This window comes from Schistocerca piceifrons, chromosome 1 (assembly GCF_021461385.2).
Source record: "Schistocerca piceifrons isolate TAMUIC-IGC-003096 chromosome 1, iqSchPice1.1, whole genome shotgun sequence".
Taxonomy (NCBI): domain Eukaryota; kingdom Metazoa; phylum Arthropoda; class Insecta; order Orthoptera; family Acrididae; genus Schistocerca; species Schistocerca piceifrons.
Window position 1 is genome coordinate 1,100,643,868 of NC_060138.1, and position 16,134 is coordinate 1,100,660,001.

A 16,134-nucleotide genomic window follows, 5' to 3' on the forward strand; every position below is an offset into this window, starting at 1 on the left:
AGTAATATTATTTTTCTGTAAACAATAGCAAAAAGAAAAAAGCTCTAAGGGATTCATTACTATGCAACACAGCAAATGGCTAGGATATGCAATGAAGAGCTTTGTCAACATAGCACTAACATCCCTTGAGAAACATTAGCATATGAACAAAAATAATCTTTCAGTACTGACTATAAGAGCTGTAGCCAAAGTCCTAGGTGATTTTTAGACCCAAAATCAAAGCAGAAATATGCTTTAGGGAAAGCTTAGAGACAACCATGCGCATATTCTGTTGGATATGAAGTGGGGTGTCATTTCTGTTCACTGGGAATTAATTAGTTGAGTTACACCCTTGCACCTAAGAGGAGAAGTGCCTTAAGAGCTGTATCATAAAAATACACACGACAACAAGTCAGTCTACTTGTGATAGTAAACAGTGTAAACCTCTTCTTCGTTTACAGCTACATCCAAACTCGGCAGTACTCACTCCCTCTTGCATCAATTATTTGGGTTTCTTCTAATTCCATTTATGTATGGAGCATGGAAGTGATTGCTTAAACACATCTGTGTCTGCTGTAATTAGACTAATCTCGCCTTTGTGATACCTACAGGAGTGGTGCATAGAGGGGTGTAGCATATTCTGAGATGCATCACTTAAAGTTGGTTCTTCACACTTCGTAAGCAGCCTTTCATGGGACAGTTTCTCTATCTTAAAGCACCTGCCAGTCCAGTTATTTCAGCATCTCCGTGATGCTCTCTTATGAGTCAAACATTTGCGCTACTCTTTTTAGAATACATTGAACATAACCTGTTAGTCCTCTTTGGTATGGATCGTACACTTTTGAGTAATGTTCAAGGACAAGTCACATGAATGTTTCATAAGAAATACCCTCTGTAGACTGATTGCATTCAACTATTATTCTACCAATGAACCAAAGTCCACCACATGCTTTATCTATGACTGGGTTTATGTGCTTGTTTCATTTCATATGCTTAGAAATTGTTACACTCAGCTATTTGTATGACCTGATCGAATGCAGCTGTTAGTAACTGATGTTTGCATCATACATTATTTTATTCATTTTGCTTTTGTCACAGGCAAAATTTTATATTTATGAACATTCATTTTATATTTCTGAACATTTAAAGCAAGTTTCCAATTCTGCACCACTTTGAAACCTTATCAAGACCTGACACCAGGTAACACATTAGCTTCCAACTATTGCAGGAAAAGCCAAAAAGGTGGAGGTGCTGCCATATTTATAAAAAAAATTCTGTAAACTATAGAAGTTTTGTACAGTTTGACCACTTAAATAAAGAAAATGCTTTTGAGACAGCTGTAATCAAAATTCTTGAAGCATATAAATCATAACATGTATCTATCATTCTCCAACAGGCAATGTATGAGTTTTCCTAAAAAAACCTTGAAATATTCCTAAACAAACTTCACAAAAACAAAAAGGTACTAATTTTATGTGGTGATTTCAAAGTTGATTTCCAGTCCACAGGATATGTAAAACAATCCCTACTGAATCTCACTAACTCATTCAGTCTGAATCCCACAGTAACATTCCCCACAAGGTGCAAAAACAACACCAAAACCACACTTGACCAGGTATTTGTAAACTGTCCCTACCAGGAAGTTGAACCTCTGGACACAGGCTATAGTGATCACTGTGGCCAAGTCCTATACCTTACAAATGTTCTCCCCTTAGACTGCAACAACAAATACACAACTAAAGTAAGAAATTACAGCAATGAATACATGAAAATCTTCAATGATTCCTTAGCAGCAGAAACATGGAACAAAGTATATGAAGCACACAATATACAGACAACAAAATGGAATCATTCCTAAACACATTTCTATATCACTTCAATATTGCCTTTACTCTTAAACTCAAACACACCACATCAAAAGAACCCAATAAGAAGCCATGGATAAAAACTGGTATAAAGATTTCCTGCAGAAGGAAAAGAGATCTGTTGAAGTATCTAAAAAGAAACAACCCCAGCCCCACCCCATTTCAAGCAATATGTCAAAATCCTTTAAAAAGTCATAGCACTAGCAAAGTGAATAGCAAATGATAACTATGTGGCAACATCCTCAAACAAAACCAAGGCAGTGTGGAACATCATAAGGAATGAAACAAATCAACAGCCACGTAAACATGAAAACACTATTCTGATCCACAACACCAGAGTTCCTAATCCATAAGAAATTGCAAATATTTTCAACAATTACTATGAAAACTTTGTTAAAAATTTGTTACAAAGCAACAACAAATGCACACCCAACAGACAAAACAAAATTACAACTCCTGTAGAATCTATATTCTTCTGGGAAACTACTGCTGAAGAAATTGTCCTAAATGCAAAGTACCTCAAGAATAAATTCTCATCTGGAATCGATGATATCCCAGTTTTTATCAACAAGAACTGCATAAACAAAATAGCTCTCCCACTCTCAAATGTGTACAACTTATCACTGATGGCAGGTACATTTTCAAACTGCATGAAAGTGGCTAAAGTCATCCCAATTTTTAAGAAAGGTGAAAAACTCAATGCAGAAAATTACAGACCCATATCACTGTTACTTGTGTTTGGTAAACTTTTGGAGAGATTAGTTCACCAAAGACTAATAAATTTTCTTGATAAGAAATAGATACTATCTGATGCCCAGCATGCTTTCAGAAAAAACAAAATCCGTAACAACCACCATATATGAGTATTTGCACTCTACCCTAGATGCTCTAGACAAAAAACAAAAAGCAGGTGGGTTCTTCCTAGATTTGTCCAAGGCATTTGATGTCATAGACCACAAGATTCTTCTCAACAAGATTCTTCTTCAAGATTCTTCATATGGCATCAGAGGCACCTCACTAAACTGGTTCAGATCATGCCTGACAAATAGGAAACAAAAAGAGTCAATAAAACATAACAATCAAGGACATATCGAAACATACTATTCTGACTATTGCAATATTACACAAGGTATGCCCCAAGGCTCAATACTTGGACCAGTGCTCTTCCTTGTGTACACAAACGACCTACCGTCAAACATCAATGCCAGCACCAGTACACTCTTCGCAGATGAGTTCCTCATAACAAGCAAAAATGAACATGAACACCAAGAGGCCATAAATTGAAATACAGATGAACATGGTGATTGGTTTGAGAAAAACAAGCCCATAGTTAACACAAGGAAATCCACTTACCTAAACTTCCACCTAAGAACAAAAAAAAATTATGCCTGATATGAAATTACACAGTTCCCAAATATCCCCAAATACAGAAACAACATTTCTAGGCCTATGGATCCAGGATAATCTAAAATGGCATACACACATTAATAAAAATAATAGTAAGCTAAACAAAGTGTGCTGTGCCCTACGAATCTTCACATACTGCACAAGCCCAGAAACTGTTCACACAGACTACTATGCACAATTCCACAGTGTAATGCAATATGGTATCATATTCTGGGGAGACTCTACACTTAGCCAAAACATTCTACTCACCCAAAAGAGAGCTATAAGAATAATGAATAAGGCAAAACCAACTGATAGCTGCAGACTTCTCTCCCAAAAGTTGCTCATCCTACCCCTTGGCAGCCTGTATATACTAGAACTATGCGAATTTGTAAAAAGTAATATTACAAAATTTAATAAAAATGTAAATGTCCATGACTAACTATGGTACTAGGCAGAAAATGGAACTCCCTTCAACAAAGGCATTAAAATACCCAACAGCCTGCCATCAGAAATGAAACAACAGTAAGTCCTTGACTGTATTTAATGAAAAATTAAAATAATTCCTACTTGATCATTGTTTCTACAGTGCAAGTGAATTTCAGCTTCACATGGGTGGAAGGAAACATGAAAAAAAAGAAAAAATGCAGCAAAGAATTTTGTAAAGAGTAAAACATTAATGCAAGTATGTGCAAAAATCTTGCATCTATATCATCTGCTACTAAGCAAATTAAGTGCAGAAAGAACATCCAAACAGGTACTGTTATGTATATGTGTGAGAGGAATACAGCACTAAAATACAAATGTGTAAATGAGTATGTAATTTGTGTGTTCATAACTTCTCAGAAAATATTTATGTAAACTCATGTTTGTGTAAGCTTTCGGCATATTACTTCATGTCAGCAAATTATCATAATGTCCAACATCAAATGTATGTTTGTGCATCACCATGTGCATGTCATGTACAGTATTGATTCAGAGGACAATAAATAAATAAATAGACAATATCTGTACAGCTTTATCTTACAGTCCTTCATTATAGATAACCACAGCAGTTGTGAACAGTCTGAGTTATTATTTGTATTGTCTGCAAGATCTTTAATATACAACATGAAGAGGAAGGATCCTAACACTTCCCTGGGGCACACCTGATGTTATTTCTTCATCTGCCAATGACTCTCCATCTAAGATAATACGTTGCATCCTCCCTACCAAGAAATCCTCAATTCAGTCATAAATTTTGCTTGATACATCATACAACCATACTTTCAATAATAATCACATGTGCAGCTCTGCATCAAGAGATTCATGGAAGTCAAAAACTATTCCATCTGTGTGACTACCTTAATCCACAGCTTTCAGAATGCCACAAGAGAGAAACTTAAGTTGGATTTCACAGGATCAATGTTTTTGGAATTAATGATGGCTGGCAAGGAGGAGGTCATTCTATTCAATATATCCCATTACATTTAAGGTCAAATATGTTCTAAGGTGCCAACAAATGTCTGTCAAGGCTACTGGACAGTAATTTCATGGATACTGCTGCTACCCTTTTTGTAGACAGGTGTGACACATGCCTTCTTCAGACCACTGGGTACAGTTTTTATTCTGAGAGATCTACCATATATGATGGTTAAAAGAGTGGCTAATTCAACCACAGTTTCAGTTAAGAAACTGTGGACCATGGAGTTTTGGTCAGATGTAGTATTCAGCTGTTTGTCAACACCACTGACACTCATTTTTGCAATGGTACAAGAATTAAATTGGGGCAATACTCCAAATTTTCCTCCACACACACACACACACACACAAATGCAACTCATAAACATGACCACAGTCACCGGCTAGCTGTGGTCATGCTGGAATGATAGGTATTTGCATGAGTGTGCGGGTGTGTTGTCTGTTCTCGATGACGGCCTTGTTGGCTGAAAGCTCACTTTCTGACAGTCTTTTTGTTGTGCTTATCTGCGACTCAGTTTCTTTGCTACATGATGAGTAACAATTATACTTTTCTGTGATAGATCTGTTGTAATATTTTGCTACGGTAATCACGGAAGGCTTAAAACATTGTCCTCTTGACAGCCAAACACGTTCCATTATGCATCTCTCTATCTATAGATAACTGCTAAACAATGAAAACTCCATGTAGGAATATCAACAATGTAGGAAAAGATAGATTGCTACTTACCACAGAGAAGACATGTTAAGTTGCAGTTAAGCACAACTAAAAGACACTTACACAAAGCTTTCAGTCACATCCTTCATCAGCAAAACAGAAACACACACCATTCATGCACACAATCAAGCACACCTCATGCATACATGACTGCCAACTCATGCAGCTCAGGCGAGAATACATTTCTGGCCTGAGCTGCTGCAGTTGGCAGTCATGTGTGTGTGAGGTGTGCTTTCTTGTATGTATGAATGGTGTGTATTCTTCTGTTTCTCTGTAACATTATGTTTCATTTTATACCTTTTCTGCTGTGGTCTCTGTTACTTTAAAAATTCCTTTACAGTCACTGTATATCATGGAGGGTCCATCCCATCACAAACTGTTCTACTACACGTAGCAACAGAAAAATTATCAAGTTCATGACAATAATGCTACAATCATGGACCCTAATACCACGGTAAACAAAAAGTTAAAGAAGATACAAGGGTCTTCTTCTGTATCAGGAAGAATAACCTCTTGTTTTGAAAGTTAACATTTGTGGAAATTTTTCACAACTGTATCCTTTCCTTTCAAGTAAAAAGCAACTTTTTCTTGTATCAAGAAACAGCTAATGGCAATTCTGAATTTCTGATATTGTTCTGGTATAATAATGTATCTGCTGTAGTAGCGTGTGGTGTTTAACAAATATAATATACCCTCTAAAAATAAAAGTCACAAACCTCAATAGGTCATTGAAATCTGCAGAGCTGAACAGATATTTATCATGTTAGCAGAGAATTTTTACAATATTTTTAGAACCTTTACACATATCATCACTGATCATCAGAGAATTACCAGCAGAAACTATTACAGAACTAAAAAACTATCTATCACTTATGTACTTACATCTGACTCCTATACCTTGAAATAATTTGGCTAAAATGCAGTAATAAATCACCTATTCTGGATGGAGAAACTGTGTGAAGTGTTTTATTAAAAATCAAGTGCTGGTTTTGTTGGACAAAACTGAACTACAATGTGATTTATTAAGAGACCCTAAAATATGACTTACAAATGAGAAAAACATGAGTAAAACTCTTGTGCAATAGATTTATTTACATTTTTAATTGACGAAGTTTTCTGGAATCATAGCAGTTTAACAGGCTAAGAAAGTGTACAAATGAGCAATGTGGTTTATGATGAAACTGTTTAATCATGATAAAAATCTCTCACAGATATGCAATGGAATTAGATTCCTGTAAGAATGAAACTGTGTTTTCCATTAATTGGTAAAGTTATTGTACTAAATTACACTGTAGGCAACAAATTAAACCCACATACCACAAACTACTTTATTTCTCCAACTCAGAAAAGAAAAACTAACTGAACTAACAGTCAAAGAGTAAAAACTTATATCTAACGTCCGCTACACTTGCATGGAGTAAATAAGCACGCATCACTGGCTACTCCCACATTTCCACGCAGCCCCCACCTTAAAGTGCGGAGCACCCAGGATAAATGGATACTTAAACTGGACTTGTCTCCCTGCTCTCATATGGACGACTTGTTGCTGCGAGGATGAGGATGAGGGAGCTGGTGTGGGCTGTTGCATCATGATTCCACGTCCTCTTACCATTGGTTCTTCTGCCATATCACGCATAGTGAGTTCCAAATTTTGGTCCTTCTCATCCTGTTGAATGCCATCATACTCCAGTTCTGGTAAGATTCATGCTGGTTTTACCCTGTCTATGGGCACTCTAATAGTTTTGTCATTCTGTGAGATGTCCTTAGTATCGGTGTTGCATCATTATATTAAATAAGGTCCAGTATATGGAGGTTGTAGTGGCACTCTGACTGAATCTGTGTGGAGCATAACATGTGTACAGCCAGTCAACGCCTTATGCATGAAAACTGGTCACTCAATATGTCTAGATACCATAGGCCGTCTCATTGTATCCACATGCTCATTGACTTCACGTATCAGTGATGAGAGGTTTATTGGCATTGGTGATGAGGCGGCAGTAAGGTAATCCGCCGGGATTCTCAATGGTTCCCCGTACACTGAGTCTGCCACTGAGACACTGATGTCCATCTTGTATGTGGTCTGTAATCCACGAAGAACCAATGGTAATGCTTCTGTCCAGTTTCTCTGATGACTCACAAGAACTGCCTTCAACGTAGACCAGATGTGGCTTGAATTCAAAGAAATGGTATCGGCAGCAATTGAGAGATTTATACCAAATAAATTAACAAATGACGGAGCTGATCCTCCTTGGTACACAAAATGGGTTAGAACACTGTTGTAGAAACAATGAAACACACATGCCAAATTTAAACAGATGCAAAATCCCCAAGATTGGCGATCTTTTACAGAAGCTCGAAATTTAGTGCGGACTTCAATGCAAGATGCTTGTAAGTTTCCACAATGAAATTTTGTCTTAAAACCTGGCAGAAAATCCAAAAAGATTTTGGTCATATGTGCAGTATGTTAGCGGCAAGAAACAATCAATGCCTTCTCTACGTGATAGCAATTGAGATACTATCGAAGACAGTGCTGCCAAAGCAGAGTTACTAAACACAGTCTTCCGAAATGCCTTCACAAAAGAAGACGAAGTAAATATTCCAGAATTTGAATCAAGAACAGTTGCCAACATGAGTAACATAGAAGTAAATATCCTCGGAGTAGTGAAGCAAGTTAAATCACTTAATAAAAGCAAGTCTTCTGGTCCAGAATGTATACCAATTAGGTTCCTTTCGAAGTATGCTGATGCATTAGCTCCATACTTAACAGTCATATACAACCATTCACTCGATGAAAGATCCGTACCCAAAGACAGGAAAGTTGCACAGCTCACTCCAATATTCAAGAAAGGCAGTAGGAGTAATCCACTAAATTACAGGCCCATATCGTTAATGTTGATATGCAGCCGGATTTCGGAACATATATCGTGTTCAAACATTATGAATTACCTCGAAGAAAACTGTCTATTGAAACACAGTCAACATGGGTTTAAATAACATCATTACTGGGAAACATGAAGTATTGATTACTATTGACACGAGATTTCAAATTGATTCCGTCTTTCTGGATTTCCGGAAGGCTTTTGACACTGTACCATATAAGTGGCTTGTAGTGAAATCGCGTGCTTATGAAATATCATCTCAGTTATGTGACTGGATTTGTGATTTCCTGTCAGAGAGGTCACAGTTCATAGTAACTGATGGAAAGTTATTCAGTAAAACAGAAGTGATTTCTGCCTTCCCCAAGGTAGTGTTATAGGCCCTTTGCTGTTCCTAATCTATATAAACGATTTGGGAGACAATCTGAGCAGCCGTCTTAGGTTGTTTGCAGATCACGCTGTCCTTTATCAACTAATAAAGTCATCAGAAGATCAAACCAAATTGCAAAATGATTTAGAAAAGACATCTGAATGGTGCGAAAATTGTCAGTTGACCCTAAATAATGAAAATTGTGAGGTCATCCCCATAAATGCTAAAAGGAATTCGTTAAACTTCAGTTACATGATAAATCAGTCTAATCTAAATGGTGTAAATTCAACTAAATACCTATGTACTTCAATTACGAACAACTTAAATTGGAAGGAACACATAGAAAATGTTGTGGCGAAGGCTAACCAAAGACTGCATTTTATTGGCAGGACACTTAGAAAACGTAACAGATATACTAAGGAGACTGCCTACACTAAGCTCGTCCATCCTATTTTAGAATACTGCTGTGCGGTGTGGGATCCTTCCCAGATAGGATTGGCAGAGTATGTCGAAAAAGTTCAAAGATGGGCAGCACGTTTTGTATTATTGCGAAATATGGGAAAGAGTGTCACAAAAATAATACAGGATTTGGGCCGGACATCATTAAAAGAAAGGCGTTTTTCGTTGTGACGGAATCTTCTCACAAAATTCCAATCACCAACTTTTTCCTCCAAATGCGAAAATAATTTGTTGACATCAACCTACATAAGTAGAAATGATCACCACAATAAAATAAGGGAAATCAGAGTTCGTACGGAAAGATATAGGTGTTCGTTCTCTCTGTGCGCTATATGAGATTGGAATAACAGAGAATTGTGAAGGTGGTTCGATGAACCCTCTGCCAGGCACTTAAATGTGATTTGCAGAGTATCAATATAGATGTAGATGTAGAATGTCCTGTGCCACCTCTTCATCATACCATTGCTTGCTGGATGGTAGCTTTGTTGTATGGTGGTGCTGGAGACCACATAAATTAGCTAACTCGTTGAACAGAATAAACTCAAACTGGCAGCCTTGATCTGTTGTGATATGAAGGGGGCAGACAAAGTGAACTAGCCACTGAGAGACAAATGCCTTTCAACCACTTCTGCTGCTATGTCAGTGATCGGAATGGCCTTCGCCCATCTCGTGCATCTGTCTACCACTGTTAAAAGGTATTTATAGCCATCTGAAACTGGGAGTGGCCCACTAAGTCCAGATGGACATGTGCAAATCTTGCTGGTGATCCTGTGAAATTCCCAATTTCCGCATGAACGTGTCGTTCTACTTTGCAGACTGACATTGTAGGCATGTGAAAGTCCATTCCCTGGCATCCTTTTTAATTGGTGGCCAGATGAAACATGCTGTCAGTAACGTGATCATAACATTTGCCGCTGGGTGTGCCAGGCCATGAACACTGTCAAATGCCGCCTTACAAAATTGTTGTGGAATGTATGGGCACAGCTCCGGCCGTGATACATCACACCATAACTAAAGCCTTCTTCCTGGCATGAGTATCGGCTGTAAGTGTTGTGTTCTCAGTCAATAACATCTATAGATCCAGATCTGCTTCCTGCGATGCCACGAGTTCTTCATAGTTTATTGTGCTGGTCACACCAGAAACATGAGAAAAGTAATCTGCAACCAGATTCTCCGCACCTCTGATGTGCCTTATATCCGTGGTGAATTGACTGATAAACTCTATGCGCTGGAACTGCCTTGATGAGCACTTATCACTGATGTAGCTGAAAGCTGACACTATAGGTTTACAATCAGTGAAAATTGTTACTGACCTGGTTTCAATATACAGGCAGAAATGTTTGACACTTTCATATATTACCAACAACTCTCTGTCATATGCACTCCATTTTGTCTGTTGGAGTTGCAGCTTCTTTGAGAAGAAACTAACAGGTTCCCAATGACCAGTGACCTGTTGTTTCAAGGCTGCACCAATTGCGACCTGGCTGGTGTCTGCTACAATACTCAATGGTGATGCAGGTACGGGGTGCGCGAGTAACACTGCTTCCTCTAAGCTTCTTTGTAAGTCGCCAAAAGCTTTGGTCATTTCTGGTGTCCATTGTAGCTTCCACTTTCCTGTAGTATTCTTGCCAGCCCATGCATTTTTATGCCTTGCCTGTTTCAGCGGTAATTGATAAATGACGCCAGTAAAAATTTACTGAGATAACGCCTAAGTTGCTAGTAGTTTGTAGGTTTGTGTAGGTTGCGCAACACGTTGATCTTCTCCGGTACTGGCTGTATACTGTCAGCTGAGACTATATAGCTGAGAAAAGTTCTTTTACTCTTGCCCATGACATATTAGTGTTCATTTAACACTACTCCATATATATTGAGCCTCTGTCGTACCTCCTGAATATGTCTATCATGTGATTGCATACCCTCTGAGAATACCAAAATATCCAGATATGCATAACAGAAAGGTAGCCCCTGGAGCCTTCATTAATGAATCTTTGCCAGGATTTGGTCACATTTTTGAGTCTGAATGGCATGAACAGAAATTCAAATAGCCCAAAGGGTGTGATCACCACCATCTTTGCCACGTTAGCCAGAGCCACAGGAATCTGACTGTATGCCTTACAACAATCCAGTACTGAGAATACTTTCGCACCTGCTAGAGTGTAGGTAAATTCTTGAATGTTTGGTATCGGATACTTGTCCGGGATTGTTCTCATGTTCAATCAGTGGTAGTCACCACAGGGGCACCATGTGCCGTCTTTCTTGTGTACTAACTGGAGAGGAGACACCCAAGAACTGTCAGACCTTTTTATTACTCCACCCTGGAGTATCTCCACAAATAACGCTTTTGTCTCCACTAATCAGTCTGGGGCTAATCTGCGGATGCGTCTTGATGCTGGCGGACCTGGGGTGGTGCGTATGTATTGCACTATATTATGTTTAACTACTGGAGTCTTTATGGCTTCTTTTTGGGGAAAGTGTATAGCTGAGCTACCGACTACTCCTAAAACAGCCTTTGCCACACTGCACCAAAAAACTTTTACCATGCCCCTATTTGATCCAGTAGTAAGAGAGTTATTTGCCAAGTCCATGGTGATTGCAAAATGAGACAAGAAATCTGCACCTAAGATCAGTTGTAAAATATCTGCCACTATAAAATTCCTCTTTTAACAGGTAGATAAACCAACATCAATCATGAGCTCTTTATAACCGTACGTGTTTATACTTGAATTGTTAACTGCTATCAATTTTAAAGGCTCCCACAAGTCCTTTTCAACAAAACTCAGGGCTGGCAAGGTACTCACTTCCGAGCCGATGTCTATCAGGAAGTTGAGGCCTGAGAGTTTATCAACCACTTACAATCGGTGCAATGTTAGCTTATACTCCCAGGGTGACGCAAAGTGGCATTAAGGTATAGCATATAGGAAGCCTTCAAGTGCCTTACCTTGACTGTGCATGTTGCTGCCTGCAACTGTCACCTGGTTCCTCGTTCGTATATGGCGCTGTTCATGAGTGCCACAGCCCGTGGCACCTAGTATGGGCTGACCTCACCATTTTTGTATCCACAAGGTTCTGTGCATCTCACAGCTTGTGGCCTGAATCATCTGCGATACCAGCAAAAATTGTCGGTGTGAGCTTGGTCCTGTTTGGAGTGTGACTTCTTCTTGTTACTGGTAGACCTGGTGAACATCTGGAGCTCCAGGTTATGTAGTCAAATAGCCATATCTTCCATTTTGTCTTGCAGTTTCCTGATCCCCTGAGCAATGCCTGGTTTTTGTCTGTAACCTGCGGCTGCACAGCTTAACTTCGATTCTTTTAACCATTCCGATGAGTCATCATTGGCTTCCGTTGCAGAGGTGGCAGTTGACGTCGCTGCAAACACTATGAGCGTCGACTGTAGAGTAGCGAAAGCTCTGTCAGCAATTTGCAGTTACTTGTTAAAAGACTGTCATTCGTATGCAACCAGTGTCAGTTGAACTTGATGAGGAAGCTGTGCAGTAGCGATTCAATGGATATCATGCTTGCATCGACTATAGTGTGTAAATATCTCCAAAATTCAGATGGACTTCTGTCCCAGCATTCCTCCTGATACATCACCCGGGAAAGTCACTGTTCAAGTAATTTCTTGCAGCGAGCAATCAATGTCATTTTAAGTGTGTTATATGACAGCTGGAGCAGCAGATGTATGATCATATCACAGACTATCACTGTTGCCCTCTGATTCAGGTTGCTAACTGTGAGAGTGAATTTTTCGTGGTCTTCAGTTATGCGTTGTTGCTTGAAGATATTCTCTATTATCACAAACCGCACATCTGGTTGCATAGGCTGAATGGATGCACTCTTAACTGCAACCATGGCATGGTTGATAAAAGTGCTTACATGCATGAAAAATCTTCAGCAAGTGAGCATGCTCACAGTGCGGCTGCTACTACCGGAGTTTGCAAATTCATGGATTCCGTTTTGCTATCATTCTTCAGCGTTGCAAGCTCCAAAAGCCCAATCTCTTGTTTCAGCCATAATATCTCATCATTTGTTGCTTGCAGAATTTTGTTAGCTTCTTCCATCTTTAGTGAAATTGCCGCGCAGTGTTAAGTTGCGAGAGCTTTCCTTATTTTTCCCAGGGTCACGAATTATGTAGGCAACAAATTAAACCCACATACAGCTTTGCACAAAATACTTTATTTCTCCAACTTTTAAAAGAAAAACTACATGAACTAACAGTCGAAGAGTAAAAACTTATATCTAAGATGCGCTGCACTTACATGGTGTAAATGAAGCACGCATCACTGGCTACTCCTGTGTTCCCACAACACTACTAAGTGCACACATCTATTGATATGCACAGGACAGGCAGTACATGGTGTGCACAGCAATAAACTTAAAATACGAGGGCTATCCACAAAGTACATTACGTTTTGGAAATAAAAATAAATAAAGTATTTGAAATTTTTTTATTATATACAGATGAAATCCACACTTAAATACTACTTTTCTACATAGTTGCCATTTAAATTAAGGCACTTAACATAGCGATGGATGAGCTTGGAAATTCCTTCATCGTAAGATTCGGCCGCCTGCGCCTTCAACCACGTGGTTACCTCTTCTTGAAGCTGTGCGTCGTCATCAAAACGCTGCATAGCCAACCACTTCTTCATTGCTGGGAATAAGTGGAAGTCGCTCGGTGGCAGGTCGGGACTGTATGGCGGATGAGGAAACAACTCCCACTTAAAAGATTCGAGAACTTCACGAGTGGCATTTGCCGTGTGGGCCTGCGCGTTGTCGTGAATCAGCAAGATCTTTGAGCCCAACTTTCCCCTGCGCTTGTTTTGTATTGCTCTTCTGAGGTTGTGCAGAGTTTGGCAATACCTTTGAGAGTTTATTGTAGTGCCTCTTTCCAGGAAATCCACAAAAATCACACCTTTTCTGTCCCAAAAGACAGTCGCCGTGTGGTTGAAGGCGCAGGCGGCCGAATTTTACAACGAAGGAATTTCCAAGCTCGTCCATCGCTACGATAAGTGCCTTAATTTAAATGGCAACTACGTAGAAAAGTAGTATTTAAGTGTGGCTTTCATCTGTATATAATAAAAAAATTTCCAATATTTTATTTATTTTTAATTCCAAAACGTAATGTACTTTGTGGATAGCCCTCGTACTATCATGGAGATGAAAGACAGTTACATTTTTGTGTTCCAGACATGAACAGAAAAAGTTTATGATACATGCTAATACTTACTACCCTGTCAAAATTTATGTATCATCACAGATTATCAACATAGGTGCATAGCCTGACAGAAGGAGATAATTGTCATTTAAAAAACTCCTACATGTGATAGTGTCACTGATTTAAATTCCAGATGATATTGTACCTGAGAGTAGTACTGTGACTGTTTTCATTTCAGAAACATGTGCTGTACGGTGAGAACCTGAATTTAACAACAAAATTTCGGAGTTTGTTCAGGTATACTTTCTGAGTATAGTTGTATAAAAGACCTGTGCTCTCTGGTGGCTCATTACTAAGTAAAAATACAATTAACAAACAATGGAAAATCCAGGATGGAATAATGGCAATATTATGAAAAGGATACACTGCTACTCACCTTACAGCAGAGATATTGCGTTGCAGATAGGCACAACAAAAAGACTGTCAAACACATATGCCTCTGGCCAAAAAGGCCTTCTGCTGAGTAAGACAAAACACACACACACACACACACACACACACACACACACACACACACACGACCACTGTCTCAGTCACCGACGTCAGATGTCATGCGTATGTGTGTGTGTGTGTGTGTGTGTGTGTGTGTGTGTGTGTTTTTGTGTGTGTGCGCACGTGTTTGTTTAATTTGGAAGAAGGCTTTTTTGGCCAAAAGCTTACTTGTTTGAAAGTCTTTTTGTTGTGTCTATTTACGAATTAACAATACAATTATGATTTATTTGGTTTGATAGCCCAATTATCTTATTTCTAGAAAAATACCTCCAGAACACCAAAACATCCCAATGTAGTGTTATTGTGCCACTCTTCCATAGCATACTTTCAACCAATATACTAAGCGCATTTCAGTTCACTCTTCATCAGTAAACCTATCCATGACACACATCACTGTTAACACAAAGCTAACACTTACTACAAAAACAAGCCCAAGACAGGGCTAAACACTTTTGAATGCAAGACTGAGGGCAAAGAATAAAGTGGGCATTACTGTTATCAACAGCTAGTGCCATGAGACTGAATGGAGCAACTACCAAACAAATCAGCATATGATATTGACATCTGCACATCAGACACAAAAATAAATGGGTAAGGAATCAAACAAAATGCAATTACTCTGTAATGACTGACCAGACACAACAGATCGCTTGCATTTGAAAAGTTCGTGCAAAGTCCGAGAGATGGCACCACTGGTGCATATCGAGGTCAAGTTTAGTTAGTAGCATTTTGGAAAGAACGTACACCAAGTTTTAGCCATATTGGTCTATTTCTTTGTGTTTGGCATTCGTGTGAATCAAGGAAGTTGAGTTATTGTCAAAAAATGGACAAAAAAGAATTTCGTGTGGTGATTAAACCATACTTTATGAAAGGCAAAACCTCTCAGGAGACTAAAGAGTAGCTTGATAAACAATATGGTGACTCTGTGCCTTCGATTAGAGCAGTTTATACGTGGTTTCAAAATTCTGTGAGTGGCCATATGGGCACAAGTGATTCTGAACATTCTGGACACCCTGTGGAGGTTACAACTCCAGAAAACATTGATAAAATCCGTGATATGGTGATGCATGACAGAAGAGTTAAGGTGCGTGAGATTCCTAGTGCTGTGGGCATCTCGAATGAATGGATACATAATAATTTGCATAAACATTTGGACATAAGAAAGCTATCCACAAGATGGGTTCCGTGATTACTCGCGCTTGACAAAAAACAGAATCGTGTGAAGTGTTGCAAGGATGGTTTGCAGCTGTTCAGGAAGAATCTGCACAACTTCAAGCATCGTTTTGTCACTGTGGATGAAACATGGATACATTACT

The 16,134-nt window shown here is 38.9% G+C and overlaps 1 protein-coding gene across 3 annotated transcripts in view; it reads right to left on the bottom strand.

Annotated features, from left to right (window-relative positions):
• The window catches only part of LOC124776224 (ADP-ribosylation factor-like protein 13B), a 213,328-nt gene that overhangs the window by 118,514 nt on the left and 78,680 nt on the right, over positions 1-16,134 (bottom strand). The gene's annotated exons all lie outside the window — the stretch shown is intronic.